The sequence below is a fragment of the Pseudophryne corroboree genome, chromosome 1 (genome assembly GCF_028390025.1).
Source record: "Pseudophryne corroboree isolate aPseCor3 chromosome 1, aPseCor3.hap2, whole genome shotgun sequence".
NCBI classification, from domain to species: Eukaryota; Metazoa; Chordata; class Amphibia; order Anura; family Myobatrachidae; genus Pseudophryne; species Pseudophryne corroboree.
Window position 1 is genome coordinate 53,489,817 of NC_086444.1, and position 20,515 is coordinate 53,510,331.

The following is a 20,515-nucleotide window of genomic DNA, read 5'->3' on the forward strand; positions in this document are numbered from 1 at the left end:
GCTGACAATGTCCACCAGGTCCATTATACTGTATATAGCAGTACGGTAGGCCACTGCTGTACCTACCTCTGTATCGTCACTCTTCGTCATACATAAAGTATACTAGTAGTATATCCATCCATCTACATTGTATACCTGTGGTGTCTTTTTTTCTTTATACTATAAACGCAGTCTGCTGACAGTGTCCACCAGGTCCATTATACTGTATATAGCAGTACGGTAGGCCACTGCTGTACCTACCTCAGTGTCGTCACTCGTCGTCATACATAAAGTATACTAGTAGTATATCCATCCATCTACATTGTATACCTGTGGTGTCTTTTTTTTTTATATACTATAAACGCAGTCTGCTGACAGTGTCCACCAGGTCCATTATACTGTATATAGCAGTATGGTAGGCCACTGCTGTACCTACCTCTGTGTCGTCCCTCATCGTCATACATAAAGTATACTAGTAATATATACATCCATCTACATTGTATACCTGTGGTGTCTTTTTTTCTTTATACTATAAACGCAGTCTGCTGACAGTGTCCACCAGGTCCATAATACTGTATATAGCAGTACGGTAGGCCACTGCTGTACCTACCTCTGTGTCGTCACTCGTCGTCATACATAAAGTATACTAGTAGTATATCCATCCATCTACATTGTATACCTGTGGTGTCTTTTTTTCTTTATACTATAAACGCAGTCTGCTGACAGTGTCCACCAGGTCCATAATACTGTATATAGCAGTACGGTAGGCCACTGCTGTACCTACCTCTGTGTCGTCACTCGTCGTCATACATAAAGTATACTAGTAGTATATCCATCCATCTACATTGTATACCTGTGGTGTCTTTTTTTCTTTATACTATAAACGCAGTCTGCTGACAGTGTCCACCAGGTCCATTATACTGTATATAGCAGTACGGTAGGCCACTGCTGTACCTACCTCTGTGTCATCACTCGTCGTCATACATAAAGTATACTAGTAGTATATCCATCCATCTACATCAGGGATGGGGAACCTTTTTCTACCAAGGGCCATTTGGATATTTATAAAATCCTTCGGGGGCCATACAAAAATTACCACCTTAAAAATTAGCCTGCCCCCAGTCAGTAGTTATGCCCCCAGTCACTTGTCATGCCCCCAGTCACTTGTTATGCCCCATTAGATATGCCCTGTCAGTTGTTTTGGCCCATTAGATATGCCCTATCAGTTGTTATGCCCCATTAGATATGCCCACTGTAGTTATGCCCCATTAAATATGCCCCCTAGTAGTGACGCTTACACACACACACACACATTAAAAAGAGAAAAAAACACAATGTTCACCAGCCCTGCTCCTGCCTCCGGACCGCTGCCCTCCCTCTCCTCGAAACTATGGGAGAGATGTCATGACGTATCTCCCATAGTGCCGCACAGCCACACATGTACATTGCCTGAGCCAGAAGCTGGAGCTCAGGAGTGAGCTCCTGCCTCCAGCTGCTGCTGAGGAGCCGGGCGCCCGCTGGTGGTAAAATCTCAGTGGGCGCTCTGCATCTCCTCTCGTTTAGGTGAGCCTTGCCGGGCCGGATCAAGTGGCTTTGAGGGCCTTATACGGCCCTCGGGCCTGAGGTTCCCCACCCCTGATCTACATTGTATACCTGTGGTGTCTTTTTTTCTTTATACTATAAACGCAGTCTGCTGACAGTGTCCACCAGGTCCATTATACTGTATATAGCAGTACGGTAGGCCACTGCTGTACCTACCTCTGTGTCGTCACTCGTCGTCACACATAAAGTATACTAGTAGTATATCCATCCATCTACATTGTATACCTGTGGTGTCTTTTTTTTTTTATATACTATAAACGCAGTCTGCTGACAGTGTCCACCAGGTCCATTATACTGTATATAGCAGTACGGTAGGCCACTGCTGTACCTACCTCTGTGTCGTCACTCGTCGTCACACATAAAGTATACTAGTAGTATATCCATCCATCTACATTGTATACCTGTGGTGTCTTTTTTTCTTTATACTATAAACGCAGTCTGCTGACAGTGTCCACCAGGTCCATTATACTGTATATAGCAGTACGGTAGGCCACTGCTGTACCTACCTCTGTGTCGTCACTCGTCGTCATACATAAAGTATACTAGTAGTATATCCATCCATCTACATTGTATACCTGTGGTGTCTTTTTTTTTATACTATAAACGCAGTCTGCTGACAGTGTCCACCAGGTCCATTATACTGTATATAGCAGTACGGTAGGCCACTGCTGTACCTACCTCTGTGTCGTCACTCGTCGTCATACATAAAGTATACTAGTAGTATATCCATCCATCTACATTGTATACCTATGGTGTCTTTTTCTTTATACTATAAACGCAGTCTGCTGACAGTGTCCACCAGGTCCATAATACTGTATATAGCAGTATGGTAGGCCACTGCTGTACCTACCTCTGTGTCGTCACTCGTCGTCATACATAAAGTATACTAGTAGTATATCCATCCATCTACATTGTATACCTGTGGTGTCTTTTTTTCTTTATACTATAAACGCAGTCTGCTGACAGTGTCCACCAGGTCCATAATACTGTATATAGCAGTACGGTAGGCCACTGCTGTACCTACCTCTGTGTCGTCACTCGTCGTCATACATAAAGTATACTAGTAGTATATCCATCCATCTACATTGTATACCTGTGGTGTCTTTTTTTCTTTATACTATAAACGCAGTCTGCTGACAGTGTCCACCAGGTCCATTATACTGTATATAGCAGTACAGTAGGCCACTGCTGTACCTACCTCTGTGTCGTCACTCGTCGTCATACATAAAGTATACTAGTAGTATATCCATCCATCTACATTGTATACAAGTGGTGTCTTTTTTTCTTTATACTATAAACGCAGTCTGCTGACAGTGTCCACCAGGTCCATTATACTGTATATAGCAGTACGGTAGGCCACTGCTGTACCTACCTCTGTGTCGTCACTCGTCGTCATACATAAAGTATACTAGTAGTATATCCATCCATCTACATTGTATACCTGTGGTGTCTTTTCTTCTTTATACTATAAACGCAGTCTGCTGACAGTGTCCACCAGGTCCATTATACTGTATATAGCAGTATGGTAGGCCACTGCTGTACCTACCTCTGTGTCGTCACTCGTCGTCATACATAAAGTATACTAGTAGTATATCCATCCATCTACATTGTATACCTGTTTTGTCTTTTTTTCTTTATACTATAAATGCAGTCTGCTGACAGTGTCCACCAGGTCCATAATACTGTATATAGCAGTACGGTAGGCCACTGCTGTACCTACCTCTGTGTCGTCACTCGTCGTCATACATAAAGTATACTAGTAGTATATCCATCCATCTACATTGTATACCTGTGGTGTCTTTTTTTCTTTATACTATAAACGCAGTCTGCTGACAGTGTCCACCAGGTCCATTATACTGTATATAGCAGTACGGTAGGCCACTGCTGTACCTACCTCTGTGTCGTCACTCGTCGTCATACATAAAGTATACTAGTAGTATATCCATCCATCTACATTGTATACCTGTGGTGTCTTTTTTTCTTTATACTATAAACACAGTCTGCTGACAGTGTCCACCAGGTCCATAATACTGTATATAGCAGTACGGTAGGCCACTGCTGTACCTACCTCTGTGTCGTCACTCGTCGTCATACATAAAGTATACTAGTAGTATATCCATCCATCTACATTGTATACCTGTGGTGTCTTTTTTTCTTTATACTATAAACGCAGTCTGCTGACAGTGTCCACCAGGTCCATAATACTGTATATAGCAGTACGGTAGGCCACTGCTGTACCTACCTCTGTGTCGTCACTCGTCGTCATACATAAAGTATACTAGTAGTATATCCATCCATCTACATTGTATACCTGTGGTGTCTTTTTCTTTATACTATAAACGCAGTCTGCTGACAGTGTCCACCAGGTCCATAATACTGTATATAGCAGTACGGTAGGCCACTGCTGTACCTACCTCTGTGTCGTCACTCGTCGTCATACATAAAGTATACTAGTAGTATATCCATCCATCTACATTGTATACCTGTGGTGTCTTTTTTTCTTTATACTATAAACGCAGTCTGCTGACAGTGTCCACCAGGTCCATAATATTGTATATAGCAGTACGGTAGGCCACTGCTGTACCTACCTCTGTGTCGTCACTCGTCGTCATACATAAAGTATACTAGTAGTATATCCATCCATCTACATTGTATACCTGTGGTGTCTTTTTTTCTTTATACTATAAACGCAGTCTGCTGACAGTGTCCACCAGGTCCATTATACTGTATATAGCAGTACAGTAGGCCACTGCTGTACCTACCTCTGTGTCGTCACTCGTCGTCATACATAAAGTATACTAGTAGTATATCCATCCATTTACATTGTATACAAGTGGTGTCTTTTTTTCTTTATACTATAAACGCAGTCTGCTGACAGTGTCCACCAGGTCCATTATACTGTATATAGCAGTACGGTAGGCCACTGCTGTACCTACCTCTGTGTCGTCACTCGTCGTCATACATAAAGTATACTAGTAGTATATCCATCCATCTACATTGTATACCTGTGGTGTCTTTTTTTCTTTATACTATAAATGCAGTCTGCTGACAGTGTCCACCAGGTCCATAATACTGTATATAGCAGTACGGTAGGCCACTGCTGTACCTACCTCTGTGTCGTCACTCGTCGTCATACATAAAGTATACTAGTAGTATATCCATCCATCTACATTGTATACCTGTGGTGTCTTTTTTTCTTTATACTATAAACGCAGTCTGCTGACAGTGTCCACCAGGTCCATTATACTGTATATAGCAGTACGGTAGGCCACTGCTGTACCTACCTCTGTGTCGTCACTCGTCGTCATACATAAAGTATACTAGTAGTATATCCATCCATCTACATTGTATACCTGTGGTGTCTTTTTTTTTTTATACTATAAACGCAGTCTGCTGACAGTGTCCACCAGGTCCATTATACTGTATATAGCAGTACGGTAGGCCACTGCTGTACCTACCTCTGTGTCGTCACTCGTCGTCATACATAAAGTATACTAGTAGTATATCCATCCATCTACATTGTATACCTGTGGTGTCTTTTTTTCTTTATACTATAAACGCAGTCTGGTGACAGTGTCCACCAGGTCCATAATACTGTATATAGCAGTACGGTAGGCCACTGCTGTACCTACTTATGTGTCGTCACTCGTCGTCATACATAAAGTATACTAGTAGTATATCCATCCATCTACATTGTATACCTGTGGTGTCTTTTTTTCTTTATACTATAAACGCAGTCTGCTGACAGTGTCCACCAGGTCCATTATACTGTATATAGCAGTACGGTAGGCCACTGCTGTACCTACCTCTATGTCGTCACTCGTCGTCATACATAAAGTATACTAGTAGTATATCCGTCCATCTACATTGTATACCTGTGGTGTCTTTTTTTCTTTATACTATAAACGTAGTCTGCTGACAGTGTCCACCAGGTCCATAATACTGTATATAGCAGTACGGTAGGCCACTGCTGTACCTACCTCTGTGTCGTCACTCGTCGTCATACATAATGTATACTAGTAGTATATCCATCCATCTACATTGTATACCTGTGGTGTCTTTTTTTATTTATACTATAAACGCAGTCTGCTGACAGTGTCCACCAGGTCCATTATACTGTATATAGCAGTACGGTAGGCCACTGCTGTACCTACCTCTGTGTCGTCACTCGTCGTCATACATAAAGTATACTAGTAGTATATCCATCCATCTACATTGTATACCTGTGGTGTCTTTTTTTCTTTATACTATAAACGCAGTCTGCTGACAATGTCCACCAGGTCCATTATACTGTATATAGCAGTACGGTAGGCCACTGCTGTACCTACCTCTGTGTCGTCACTCTTCGTCATACATAAAGTATACTAGTAGTATATCCATCCATCTACATTGTATACCTGTGGTGTCTTTTTTTCTTTATACTATAAACGCAGTCTGCTGACAGTGTCCACCTGGTCCATTATACTGTATATAGCAGTACGGTAGGCCACTGCTGTACCTACCTCAGTGTCGTCACTCGTCGTCATACATAAAGTATACTAGTAGTATATCCATCCATCTACATTGTATACCTGTGGTGTCTTTTTTTTTTATATACTATAAACGCAGTCTGCTGACAGTGTCCACCAGGTCCATTATACTGTATATAGCAGTATGGTAGGCCACTGCTGTACCTACCTCTGTGTCGTCCCTCATCGTCATACATAAAGTATACTAGTAATATATACATCCATCTACATTGTATACCTGTGGTGTCTTTTTTTCTTTATACTATAAACGCAGTCTGCTGACAGTGTCCACCAGGTCCATAATACTGTATATAGCAGTACGGTAGGCCACTGCTGTACCTACCTCTGTGTCGTCACTCGTCGTCATACATAAAGTATACTAGTAGTATATCCATCCATCTACATTGTATACCTGTGGTGTCTTTTTTTCTTTATACTATAAACGCAGTCTGCTGACAGTGTCCACCAGGTCCATAATACTGTATATAGCAGTACGGTAGGCCACTGCTGTACCTACCTCTGTGTCGTCACTCGTCGTCATACATAAAGTATACTATTAGTATATCCATCCATCTACATTGTCTACCTGTGGTGTCTTTTTTTCTTTATACTATAAACGCAGTCTGCTGACAGTGTCCACCAGGTCCATTATACTGTATATAGCAGTACGGTAGGCCACTGCTGTACCTACCTCTGTGTCATCACTCGTCGTCATACATAAAGTATACTAGTAGTATATCCATCCATCTACATCAGGGATGGGGAACCTTTTTCTACCAAGGGCCATTTGGATATTTATAAAATCCTTCGGGGGCCATACAAAAATTACCACCTTAAAAATTAGCCTGCCCCCAGTCAGTAGTTATGCCCCCAGTCACTTGTCATGCCCCCAGTCACTTGTTATGCCCCATTAGATATGCCCTGTCAGTTGTTTTGGCCCATTAGATATGCCCTGTCAGTTGTTATGCCCCATTAGATATGCCCACTGTAGTTATGCCCCATTAAATATGCCCCCTAGTAGTGACGCTTACACACACACACACACACACACACACACACATTAAAAAGAGAAAAAAACACAATGTTCACCAGCCCTGCTCCTGCCTCTGGACCGCTGCCCTCCCTCTCCTCGAAACTATGGGAGAGATGTCATGACGTATCTCCCATAGTGCCGCACAGCCACACATGTACATTGCCTGAGCCAGAAGCTGGAGCTCAGGAGTGAGCTCCTGCCTCCAGCTGCTGCTGAGGAGCCGGGCGCCCGCTGGTGGTAAAATCTCAGTGGGCGCTCTGCATCTCCTCTCGTTTAGGTGAGCCTTGCCGGGCCGGATCAAGTGGATTTGAGGGCCTTATACGGCCCTCGGGCCTGAGGTTCCCCACCCCTGATCTACATTGTATACCTGTGGTGTCTTTTTTTCTTTATACTATAAACGCAGTCTGCTGATAGTGTCCACCAGGTCCATTATACTGTATATAGCAGTACGGTAGGCCACTGCTGTACCTACCTCTGTGTCGTCACTCGTCGTCACACATAAAGTATACTAGTAGTATATCCATCCATCTACATTGTATACCTGTGGTGTCTTTTTTTTTTTTATACTATAAACGCAGTCTGCTGACAGTGTCCACCAGGTCCATTATACTGTATATAGCAGTACGGTAGGCCACTGCTGTACCTACCTCTGTGTCGTCACTCGTCGTCACACATAAAGTATACTAGTAGTATATCCATCCATCTACATTGTATACCTGTGGTGTCTTTTTTTCTTTATACTATAAACGCAGTCTGCTGACAGTGTCCACCAGGTCCATTATACTGTATATAGCAGTACGGTAGGCCACTGCTGTACCTACCTCTGTGTCGTCACTCGTCGTCATACATAAAGTATACTAGTAGTATATCCATCCATCTACATTGTATACCTGTGGTGTCTTTTTCTTTATACTATAAACGCAGTCTGCTGACAGTGTCCACCAGGTCCATAATACTGTATATAGCAGTACGGTAGGCCACTGCTGTACCTACCTCTGTGTCGTCACTCGTCGTCATACATAAAGTATACTAGTAGTATATCCATCCATCTACATTGTATACCTGTGGTGTCTTTTTTTCTTTATACTATAAACGCAGTCTGCTGACAGTGTCCACCAGGTCCATAATACTGTATATAGCAGTACGGTAGGCCACTGCTGTACCTACCTCTGTGTCGTCACTCGTCGTCATACATAAAGTATACTAGTAGTATATCCATCCATCTACATTGTATACCTGTGGTGTCTTTTTTTCTTTATACTATAAACGCAGTCTGCTGACAGTGTCCACCAGGTCCATTACACTATATATAGCAGTACAGTAGGCCACTGCTGTACCTACCTCTGTGTCGTCACTCGTCGTCATACATAAAGTATACTAGTAGTATATCCATCCATCTACATTGTATACAAGTGGTGTCTTTTTCTCTTTATACTATAAACGCAGTCTGCTGACAGTGTCCACCAGGTCCATTATACTGTATATAGCAGTACGGTAGGCCACTGCTGTACCTACCTCTGTGTCGTCACTCGTCGTCATACATAAAGTATACTAGTAGTATATCCATCCATCTACATTGTATACCTGTGGTGTCTTTTCTTCTTTATACTATAAACGCAGTCTGCTGACAGTGTCCACCAGGTCCATTATACTGTATATAGCAGTATGGTAGGCCACTGCTGTACCTACCTCTGTGTCGTCACTCGTCGTCATACATAAAGTATACTAGTAGTATATCCATCCATCTACATTGTATACCTGTGGTGTCTTTTTTTCTTTATACTATAAATGCAGTCTGCTGACAGTGTCCACCAGGTCCATAATACTGTATATAGCAGTACGGTAGGCCACTGCTGTACCTACCTCTGTGTCGTCACTCGTCGTCATACATAAAGTATACTAGTAGTATATCCATCCATCTACATTGTATACCTGTGGTGTCTTTTTTTCTTTATACTATAAACGCAGTCTGCTGACAGTGTCCACCAGGTCCATTATACTGTATATAGCAGTACGGTAGGCCACTGCTGTACCTACCTCTGTGTCGTCACTCGTCGTCATACATAAAGTATACTAGTAGTATATCCATCCATCTACATTGTATACCTGTGGTGTCTTTTTTTTTTTATACTATAAACGCAGTCTGTTGACAGTGTCCACCAGGTCCATTATACTGTATATAGCAGTACGGTAGGCCACTGCTGTACCTACCTCTGTGTCGTCACTCGTCGTCATACATAAAGTATACTAGTAGTATATCCATCCATCTACATTGTATACCTGTGGTGTCTTTTTTTCTTTATACTATAAACGCAGTCTGCTGACAGTGTCCACCAGGTCCATAATACTGTATATAGCAGTACGGTAGGCCACTGCTGTACCTACCTCTGTGTCGTCACTCGTCGTCATACATAATGTATACTAGTAGTATATCCATCCATCTACATTGTATACCTGTGGTGTCTTTTTTTATTTATACTATAAACGCAGTCTGCTGACAGTGTCCACCAGGTCCATTATACTGTATATAGCAGTACGGTAGGCCACTGCTGTACCTACCTCTGTGTCGTCACTCGTCGTCATACATAAAGTATACTAGTAGTATATCCATCCATCTACATTGTATACCTGTGGTGTCTTTTTTTCTTTATACTATAAACGCAGTCTGCTGACAGTGTCCACCAGGTCCATTATACTGTATATAGCAGTACGGTAGGCCACTGCTGTACCTACCTCTGTGTCGTCACTCGTCGTCATACATAAAGTATACTAGTAGTATATCCATCCATCTACATTGTATACCTGTGGTGTTTTTTTTTTTTATACTATAAACGCAGTCTGCTGACAGTGTCCACCAGGTCCATTATACTGTATATAGCAGTACGGTAGGCCACTGCTGTACCTACCTCTGTGTCGTCACTCGTCGTCATACATAAAGTATACTAGTAGTATATCCATCCATCTACATTGTATACCTGTGGTGTCTTTTTTTCTTTATACTATAAACGCAGCCTGCTGACAGTGTCCACCAGGTCCATTATACTGTATATAGCAGTACGGTAGGCCACTGCTGTACCTACCTCTGTGTCGTCACTCGTCGTCATACATAAAGTATACTAGTAGTATATCCATCCATCTACATTGTATACCTGTGGTGTCTTTTTTTTTATACTATAAACACAGTCTGCTGACAGTGTCCACCAGGTCCATTATACTGTATATAGCAGTACGGTAGGCCACTGCTGTACCTACCTCTGTGTCGTCACTCGTCGTCATACATAAAGTATACTAGTAGTATATCCATCCATCTACATTGTATACCTGTGGTGTCTTTTCTTTTTTTTATACTATAAACGCAGTCTGCTGACAGTGTCCACCAGGTCCATTATACTGTATATAGCAGTACGGTAGGCCACTGCTGTACCTACCTCTGTGTCGTCACTCGTCGTCATACATAAAGTATACTAGTAGTATATCCATCCATCTACATTGTATACCTGTGGTGTCTTTTTTTCTTTATACTATAAATGCAGTCTGCTGACAGTGTCCACCAGGTCCATAATACTGTATATAGCAGTACGGTAGGCCACTGCTGTACCTACCTCTGTGTCGTCACTCGTCGTCATACATAAAGTATACTAGTAGTATATCCATCCATCTACATTGTATACCTGTGGTGTCTTTTTTTCTTTATACTATAAACGCAGTCTGCTGACAGTGTCCACCAGGTCCATTATACTGTATATAGCAGTACGGTAGGCCACTGCTGTACCTACCTCTGTGTCGTCACTCGTCGTCATACATAAAGTATACTAGTAGTATATCCATCCATCTACATTGTATACCTGTGGTGTCTTTTTTTTTTTATACTATAAACGCAGTCTGCTGACAGTGTCCACCAGGTCCATTATACTGTATATAGCAGTACGGTAGGCCACTGCTGTACCTACCTCTGTGTCGTCACTCGTCGTCATACATAAAGTATACTAGTAGTATATCCATCCATCTACATTGTATACCTGTGGTGTCTTTTTTTCTTTATACTATAAACGCAGTCTGGTGACAGTGTCCACCAGGTCCATAATACTGTATATAGCAGTACGGTAGGCCACTGCTGTACCTACTTATGTGTCGTCACTCGTCGTCATACATAAAGTATACTAGTAGTATATCCATCCATCTACATTGTATACCTGTGGTGTCTTTTTTTCTTTATACTATAAACGCAGTCTGCTGACAGTGTCCACCAGGTCCATAATACTGTATATAGCAGTACGGTAGGCCACTGCTGTACCTACCTCTGTGTCGTCACTCGTCGTCATACATAATGTATACTAGTAGTATATCCATCCATCTACATTGTATACCTGTGGTGTCTTTTTTTCTTTATACTATAAACGCAGTCTGCTGACAGTGTCCACCAGGTCCATTATACTGTATATAGCAGTACGGTAGGCCACTGCTGTACCTACCTCTATGTCGTCACTCGTCGTCATACATAAAGTATACTAGTAGTATATCCGTCCATCTACATTGTATACCTGTGGTGTCTTTTTTTCTTTATACTATAAACGTAGTCTGCTGACAGTGTCCACCAGGTCCATAATACTGTATATAGCAGTACGGTAGGCCACTGCTGTACCTACCTCTGTGTCGTCACTCGTCGTCATACATAATGTATACTAGTAGTATATCCATCCATCTACATTGTATACCTGTGGTGTCTTTTTTTATTTATACTATAAACGCAGTCTGCTGACAGTGTCCACCAGGTCCATTATACTGTATATAGCAGTACGGTAGGCCACTGCTGTACCTACCTCTGTGTCGTCACTCGTCGTCATACATAAAGTATACTAGTAGTATATCCATCCATCTACATTGTATACCTGTGGTGTCTTTTTTTCTTTATACTATAAACGCAGTCTGCTGACAATGTCCACCAGGTCCATTATACTGTATATAGCAGTACGGTAGGCCACTGCTGTACCTACCTCTGTGTCGTCACTCTTCGTCATACATAAAGTATACTAGTAGTATATCCATCCATCTACATTGTATACCTGTGGTGTCTTTTTTTCTTTATACTATAAACGCAGTCTGCTGACAGTGTCCACCAGGTCCATTATACTGTATATAGCAGTACGGTAGGCCACTGCTGTACCTACCTCAGTGTCGTCACTCGTCGTCATACATAAAGTATACTAGTAGTATATCCATCCATCTACATTGTATACCTGTGGTGTCTTTTTTTTTTATATACTATAAACGCAGTCTGCTGACAGTGTCCACCAGGTCCATTATACTGTATATAGCAGTATGGTAGGCCACTGCTGTACCTACCTCTGTGTCGTCCCTCATCGTCATACATAAAGTATACTAGTAATATATACATCCATCTACATTGTATACCTGTGGTGTCTTTTTTTCTTTATACTATAAACGCAGTCTGCTGACAGTGTCCACCAGGTCCATAATACTGTATATAGCAGTACGGTAGGCCACTGCTGTACCTACCTCTGTGTCGTCACTCGTCGTCATACATAAAGTATACTAGTAGTATATCCATCCATCTACATTGTATACCTGTGGTGTCTTTTTTTCTTTATACTATAAACGCAGTCTGCTGACAGTGTCCACCAGGTCCATAATACTGTATATAGCAGTACGGTAGGCCACTGCTGTACCTTCCTCTGTGTCGTCACTCGTCGTCATACATAAAGTATACTAGTAGTATATCCATCCATCTACATTGTATACCTGTGGTGTCTTTTTTTCTTTATACTATAAACGCAGTCTGCTGACAGTGTCCACCAGGTCCATTATACTGTATATAGCAGTACGGTAGGCCACTGCTGTACCTACCTCTGTGTCATCACTCGTCGTCATACATAAAGTATACTAGTAGTATATCCATCCATCTACATTGTATACCTGTGGTGTCTTTTTTTCTTTATACTATAAACGCAGTCTGGTGACAGTGTCCACCAGGTCCATAATACTGTATATAGCAGTACGGTAGGCCACTGCTGTACCTACTTATGTGTCGTCACTCGTCGTCATACATAAAGTATACTAGTAGTATATCCATCCATCTACATTGTATACCTGTGGTGTCTTTTTTTCTTTATACTATAAACGCAGTCTGCTGACAGTGTCCACCAGGTCCATAATACTGTATATAGCAGTACGGTAGGCCACTGCTGTACCTACCTCTGTGTCGTCACTCGTCGTCATACATAATGTATACTAGTAGTATATCCATCCATCTACATTGTATACCTGTGGTGTCTTTTTTTCTTTATACTATAAACGCAGTCTGCTGACAGTGTCCACCAGGTCCATTATACTGTATATAGCAGTACGGTAGGCCACTGCTGTACCTACCTCTATGTCGTCACTCGTCGTCATACATAAAGTATACTAGTAGTATATCCGTCCATCTACATTGTATACCTGTGGTGTCTTTTTTTCTTTATACTATAAACGTAGTCTGCTGACAGTGTCCACCAGGTCCATAATACTGTATATAGCAGTACGGTAGGCCACTGCTGTACCTACCTCTGTGTCGTCACTCGTCGTCATACATAATGTATACTAGTAGTATATCCATCCATCTACATTGTATACCTGTGGTGTCTTTTTTTATTTATACTATAAACGCAGTCTGCTGACAGTGTCCACCAGGTCCATTATACTGTATATAGCAGTACGGTAGGCCACTGCTGTACCTACCTCTGTGTCATCACTCGTCGTCATACATAAAGTATACTAGTAGTATATCCATCCATCTACATTGTATACCTGTGGTGTCTTTTTTTCTTTATACTATAAACGCAGTCTGCTGACAATGTCCACCAGGTCCATTATACTGTATATAGCAGTACGGTAGGCCACTGCTGTACCTACCTCTGTGTCGTCACTCTTCGTCATTCATAAAGTATACTAGTAGTATATCCATCCATCTACATTGTATACCTGTGGTGTCTTTTTTTCTTTATACTATAAACGCAGTCTGCTGACAGTGTCCACCAGGTCCATTATACTGTATATAGCAGTACGGTAGGCCACTGCTGTACCTACCTCAGTGTCGTCACTCGTCGTCATACATAAAGTATACTAGTAGTATATCCATCCATCTACATTGTATACCTGTGGTGTCTTTTTTTTTTATATACTATAAACGCAGTCTGCTGACAGTGTCCACCAGGTCCATTATACTGTATATAGCAGTATGGTAGGCCACTGCTGTACCTACCTCTGTGTCGTCCCTCATCGTCATACATAAAGTATACTAGTAATATATACATCCATCTACATTGTATACCTGTGGTGTCTTTTTTTCTTTATACTATAAACGCAGTCTGCTGACAGTGTCCACCAGGTCCATAATACTGTATATAGCAGTACGGTAGGCCACTGCTGTACCTACCTCTGTGTCGTCACTCGTCGTCATACATAAAGTATACTAGTAGTATATCCATCCATCTACATTGTATACCTGTGGTGTCTTTTTTTCTTTATACTATAAACGCAGTCTGCTGACAGTGTCCACCAGGTCCATAATACTGTATATAGCAGTACGGTAGGCCACTGCTGTACCTTCCTCTGTGTCGTCACTCGTCGTCATACATAAAGTATACTAGTAGTATATCCATCCATCTACATTGTATACCTGTGGTGTCTTTTTTTCTTTATACTATAAACGCAGTCTGCTGACAGTGTCCACCAGGTCCATTATACTGTATATAGCAGTACTTTAGGCCACTGCTGTACCTACCTCTGTGTCATCACTCGTCGTCATACATAAAGTATACTAGTAGTATATCCATCCATCTACATCAGGGATGGGGAACCTTTTTCTACCAAGGGCCATTTGGATATTTATAAAATCCTTCGGGGGCCATACAAAAATTACCACCTTAAAAATTAGCCTGCCCCCAGTCAGTAGTTATGCCCCCAGTCACTTGTCATGCCCCCAGTCACTTGTTATGCCCCATTAGATATGCCCTGTCAGTTGTTTTGGCCCATTAGATATGCCCTGTCAGTTGTTATGCCCCATTAGATATGCCCACTGTAGTTATGCCCCATTAAATATGCCCCCTAGTAGTGACGCTTACACACACACACACACACACACACACACACACACACATTAAAAAGAGAAAAAAACACAATGTTCACCAGCCCTGCTCCTGCCTCTGGACCGCTGCCCTCCCTCTCCTCGAAACTATGGGAGAGATGTCATGACGTATCTCCCATAGTGCCGCACAGCCACACATGTACATTGCCTGAGCCAGAAGCTGGAGCTCAGGAGTGAGCTCCTGCCTCCAGCTGCTGCTGAGGAGCCGGGCGCCCGCTGGTGGTAAAATCTCAGTGGGCGCTCTGCATCTCCTCTCGTTTAGGTGAGCCTTGCCGGGCCGGATCAAGTGGATTTGAGGGCCTTATACGGCCCTCGGGCCTGAGGTTCCCCACCCCTGATCTACATTGTATACCTGTGGTGTCTTTTTTTCTTTATACTATAAACGCAGTCTGCTGATAGTGTCCACCAGGTCCATTATACTGTATATAGCAGTACGGTAGGCCACTGCTGTACCTACCTCTGTGTCGTCACTCGTCGTCACACATAAAGTATACTAGTAGTATATCCATCCATCTACATTGTATACCTGTGGTGTCTTTTTTTTTTTTATACTATAAACGCAGTCTGCTGACAGTGTCCACCAGGTCCATTATACTGTATATAGCAGTACGGTAGGCCACTGCTGTACCTACCTCTGTGTCGTCACTCGTCGTCACACATAAAGTATACTAGTAGTATATCCATCCATCTACATTGTATACCTGTGGTGTCTTTTTTTCTTTATACTATAAACGCAGTCTGCTGACAGTGTCCACCAGGTCCATTATACTGTATATAGCAGTACGGTAGGCCACTGCTGTACCTACCTCTGTGTCGTCACTCGTCGTCATACATAAAGTATACTAGTAGTATATCCATCCATCTACATTGTATACCTGTGGTGTCTTTTTCTTTATACTATAAACGCAGTCTGCTGACAGTGTCCACCAGGTCCATAATACTGTATATAGCAGTACGGTAGGCCACTGCTGTACCTACCTCTGTGTCGTCACTCGTCGTCATACATAAAGTATACTAGTAGTATATCCATCCATCTACATTGTATACCTGTGGTGTCTTTTTTTCTTTATACTATAAACGCAGTCTGCTGACAGTGTCCACCAGGTCCATAATACTGTATATAGCAGTACGGTAGGCCACTGCTGTACCTACCTCTGTGTCGTCACTCGTCGTCATACATAAAGTATACTAGTAGTATATCCATCCATCTACATTGTATACCTGTGGTGTCTTTTTTTCTTTATACTATAAACGCAGTCTGCTGACAGTGTCCACCTGGTCCATTACACTATATATAGCAGTACAGTAGGCCACTGCTGTACCTACCTCTGTGTCGTCACTCGTCGTCATACATAAAGTATACTAGTAGTATATCCATCCATCTACATTGTATACAAGTGGTGTCTTTTTCTCTTTATACTATAAACGCAGTCTGCTGACAGTGTCCACCAGGTCCATTATACTGTATATAGCAGTACGGTAGGCCACTGCTGTACCTACCTCTGTGTCGTCACTCGTCGTCATACATAAAGTATACTAGTAGTATATCCATCCATCTACATTGTATACCTGTGGTGTCTTTTCTTCTTTATACTATAAACGCAGTCTGCTGACAGTGTCCACCAGGTCCATTATACTGTATATAGCAGTATGGTAGGCCACTGCTGTACCTACCTCTGTGTCGTCACTCGTCGTCATACATAAAGTATACTAGTAGTATATCCATCCATCTACATTGTATACCTGTGGTGTCTTTTTTTCTTTATACTATAAATGCAGTCTGCTGACAGTGTCCACCAGGTCCATAATACTGTATATAGCAGTACGGTAGGCCACTGCTGTACCTACCTCTGTGTCGTCACTCGTCGTCATACATAAAGTATACTAGTAGTATATCCATCCATCTACATTGTATACCTGTGGTGTCTTTTTTTCTTTATACTATAAACGCAGTCTGCTGACAGTGTCCACCAGGTCCATTATACTGTATATAGCAGTACGGTAGGCCACTGCTGTACCTACCTCTGTGTCGTCACTCGTCGTCATACATAAAGTATACTAGTAGTATATCCATCCATCTACATTGTATACCTGTGGTGTCTTTTTTTTTTTATACTATAAACGCAGTCTGTTGACAGTGTCCACCAGGTCCATTATACTGTATATAGCAGTACGGTAGGCCACTGCTGTACCTACCTCTGTGTCGTCACTCGTCGTCATACATAAAGTATACTAGTAGTATATCCATCCATCTACATTGTATACCTGTGGTGTCTTTTTTTCTTTATACTATAAATGCAGTCTGCTGACAGTGTCCACCAGGTCCATAATACTGTATATAGCAGTACGGTAGGCCACTGCTGTACCTACCTCTGTGTCGTCACTCGTCGTCATACATAAAGTATACTAGTAGTATATCCATCCATCTACATTGTATACCTGTGGTGTCTTTTTTTCTTTATACTATAAACGCAGTCTGCTGACAGTGTCCACCAGGTCCATAATACTGTATATAGCAGTACGGTAGGCCACTGCTGTACCTACCTCTGTGTCGTCACTCGTCGTCATACATAATGTATACTAGTAGTATATCCATCCATCTACATTGTATACCTGTGGTGTCTTTTTTTCTTTATACTATAAACGCAGTCTGCTGACAGTGTCCACCAGGTCCATTATACTGTATATAGCAGTACGGTAGGCCACTGCTGTACCTACCTCTGTGTCGTCACTCGTCGTCATACATAAAGTATACTAGTAGTATATCCATCCATCTACATTGTATACCTGTGGTGTCTTTTTTTCTTTATACTATAAACGCAGTCTGCTGACAGTGTCCACCAGGTCCATTATACTGTATATAGCAGTACGGTAGGCCACTGCTGTACCTACCTCTGTGTCGTCACTCGTCGTCATACATAAAGTATACTAGTAGTATATCCATCCATCTACATTGTATACCTGTGGTGTTTTTTTTTTTTTATACTATAAACGCAGTCTGCTGACAGTGTCCACCAGGTCCATTATACTGTATATAGCAGTACGGTAGGCCACTGCTGTACCTACCTCTGTGTCGTCACTCGTCGTCATACATAAAGTATACTAGTAGTATATCCATCCATCTACATTGTATACCTGTGGTGTCTTTTTTTCTTTATACTATAAACGCAGTCTGCTGACAGTGTCCACCAGGTCCATTATACTGTATATAGCAGTACGGTAGGCCACTGCTGTACCTACCTCTGTGTCGTCACTCGTCGTCATACATAAAGTATACTAGTAGTATATCCATCCATCTACATTGTATACCTGTGGTGTCTTTTTTTTTATACTATAAACACAGTCTGCTGACAGTGTCCACCAGGTCCATTATACTGTATATAGCAGTACGGTAGGCCACTGCTGTACCTACCTCTGTGTCGTCACTCGTCGTCATACATAAAGTATACTAGTAGTATATCCATCCATCTACATTGTATACCTGTGGTGTCTTTTCTTTTTTTTATACTATAAACGCAGTCTGCTGACAGTGTCCACCAGGTCCATTATACTGTATATAGCAGTACGGTAGGCCACTGCTGTACCTACCTCTGTGTCGTCACTCGTCGTCATACATAAAGTATACTAGTAGTATATCCATCCATCTACATTGTATACCTGTGGTGTCTTTTTTTCTTTATACTATAAACGCAGTCTGCTGACAGTGTCCACCAGGTCCATTATACTGTATATAGCAGTACGGTAGGCCACTGCTGTACCTACCTCTGTGTCGTCACTCGTCGTCATACATAAAGTATACTGGTAGTATATCCATCCATCTACATTGTATACCTGTGGTGTCTTTTTTTCTTTATACTATAAACGCAGTTTGCTGACAGTGTCCACCAGGTCCATTATACTGTATATAGCAGTACGGTAGGCCACTGCTGTACCTACCTCTGTGTCGTCACTCGTCATCATACATAAAGTATACTAGTAGTATATCCATCCATCTACATTGTATACCTGTGGTGTCTTTTTTTCTTTATACTATAAACGCAGTCTGCTGACAGTGTCCACCAGGTCCATAATACTGTATATAGCAGTACGGTAGGCCACTGCTGTACCTACCTCTGTGTCGTCACTCGTCGTCATACATAAATTATACTAGTAGTATATCCATCCATCTACATTGTATACCTGTGGTGTCTTTTTTTCTTTATACTATAAACGCAGTCTGCGGACAGTGTCCACCAGGTCCATTATACTGTATATAGCAGTACGGTAGGCCACTGCTGTACCTACCTCTGTGTTGTCACTCGTCATCATACATAAAGTATACTAGTAGTATATCCATCCATCTACATTGTATACCTGTGGTGTCTTTTAGTTGTGCGCATTAAAATATGGAGAACAAAAATGTGGAGGTTAAAAAAATAGGGAAAGATCAAGATCCACTTCCACCTCGTGCTGAAGCTGCTGCCACTAGTCATGGCCGAGATGATGAAATGCCATCAACGTCGTCTGCCAAGGCCGATGCCCAATGTCATAGTACAGAGCATGTAAAATCCAAAACACAAACGATCAGTAAAAAAATGACCCAAAAATCAAAATTAAAAGCATCTGAGGAGAAGCGTAAACTTGCCAACATGCCATTTACGACACGGAGTGGCAAGGAATGGCTGAGGCCCTGGCCTATGTTCATGGCTAGTGGTTCAGCTTCACATGAGGATGGAAGCACTCAGCCTCTCGCTAGAAAAATGAAAAGACTTAAGCTGGCAAAAGCACAGCAAAGAACTGTGCGTTCTTCGAAATCACAAATCCCCAAGGAGAGTCCAATTGTGTCGGTTGTGATGCCTGACCTTCCCAACACTGGACGGGAAGAGCTTGCGCCTTCCACCATTTGCACGCCCCCTGCAAGTGCTGGAAGGAGCACCCGCAGCGCAGTTCCTGATAGTCAAATTGAAGATGTCAGTGTTGAAGTACACCAGGATGAGGATATGGGTGTTGCTGGCGCTGGGGAGGAAATTGACAAGGAGGATTCTGATGGTGAGGTGGTTTGTTTAAGTCAGGCACCCGGGGAGACACCTGTTGTCCGTGGGAGGAATATGGCCATTGACATGCCTGGTCAAAATACTAAAAAAATCAGCTCTTCGGTGTGGAATTATTTCAACACAAATGCGGACAACAGGTGTCAAGCCGTGTGTTGCCTTTGTCAAGCTGTAATAAGTAGGGGTAAGGACGTTAACCACCTCGGAACATCCTCCCTTA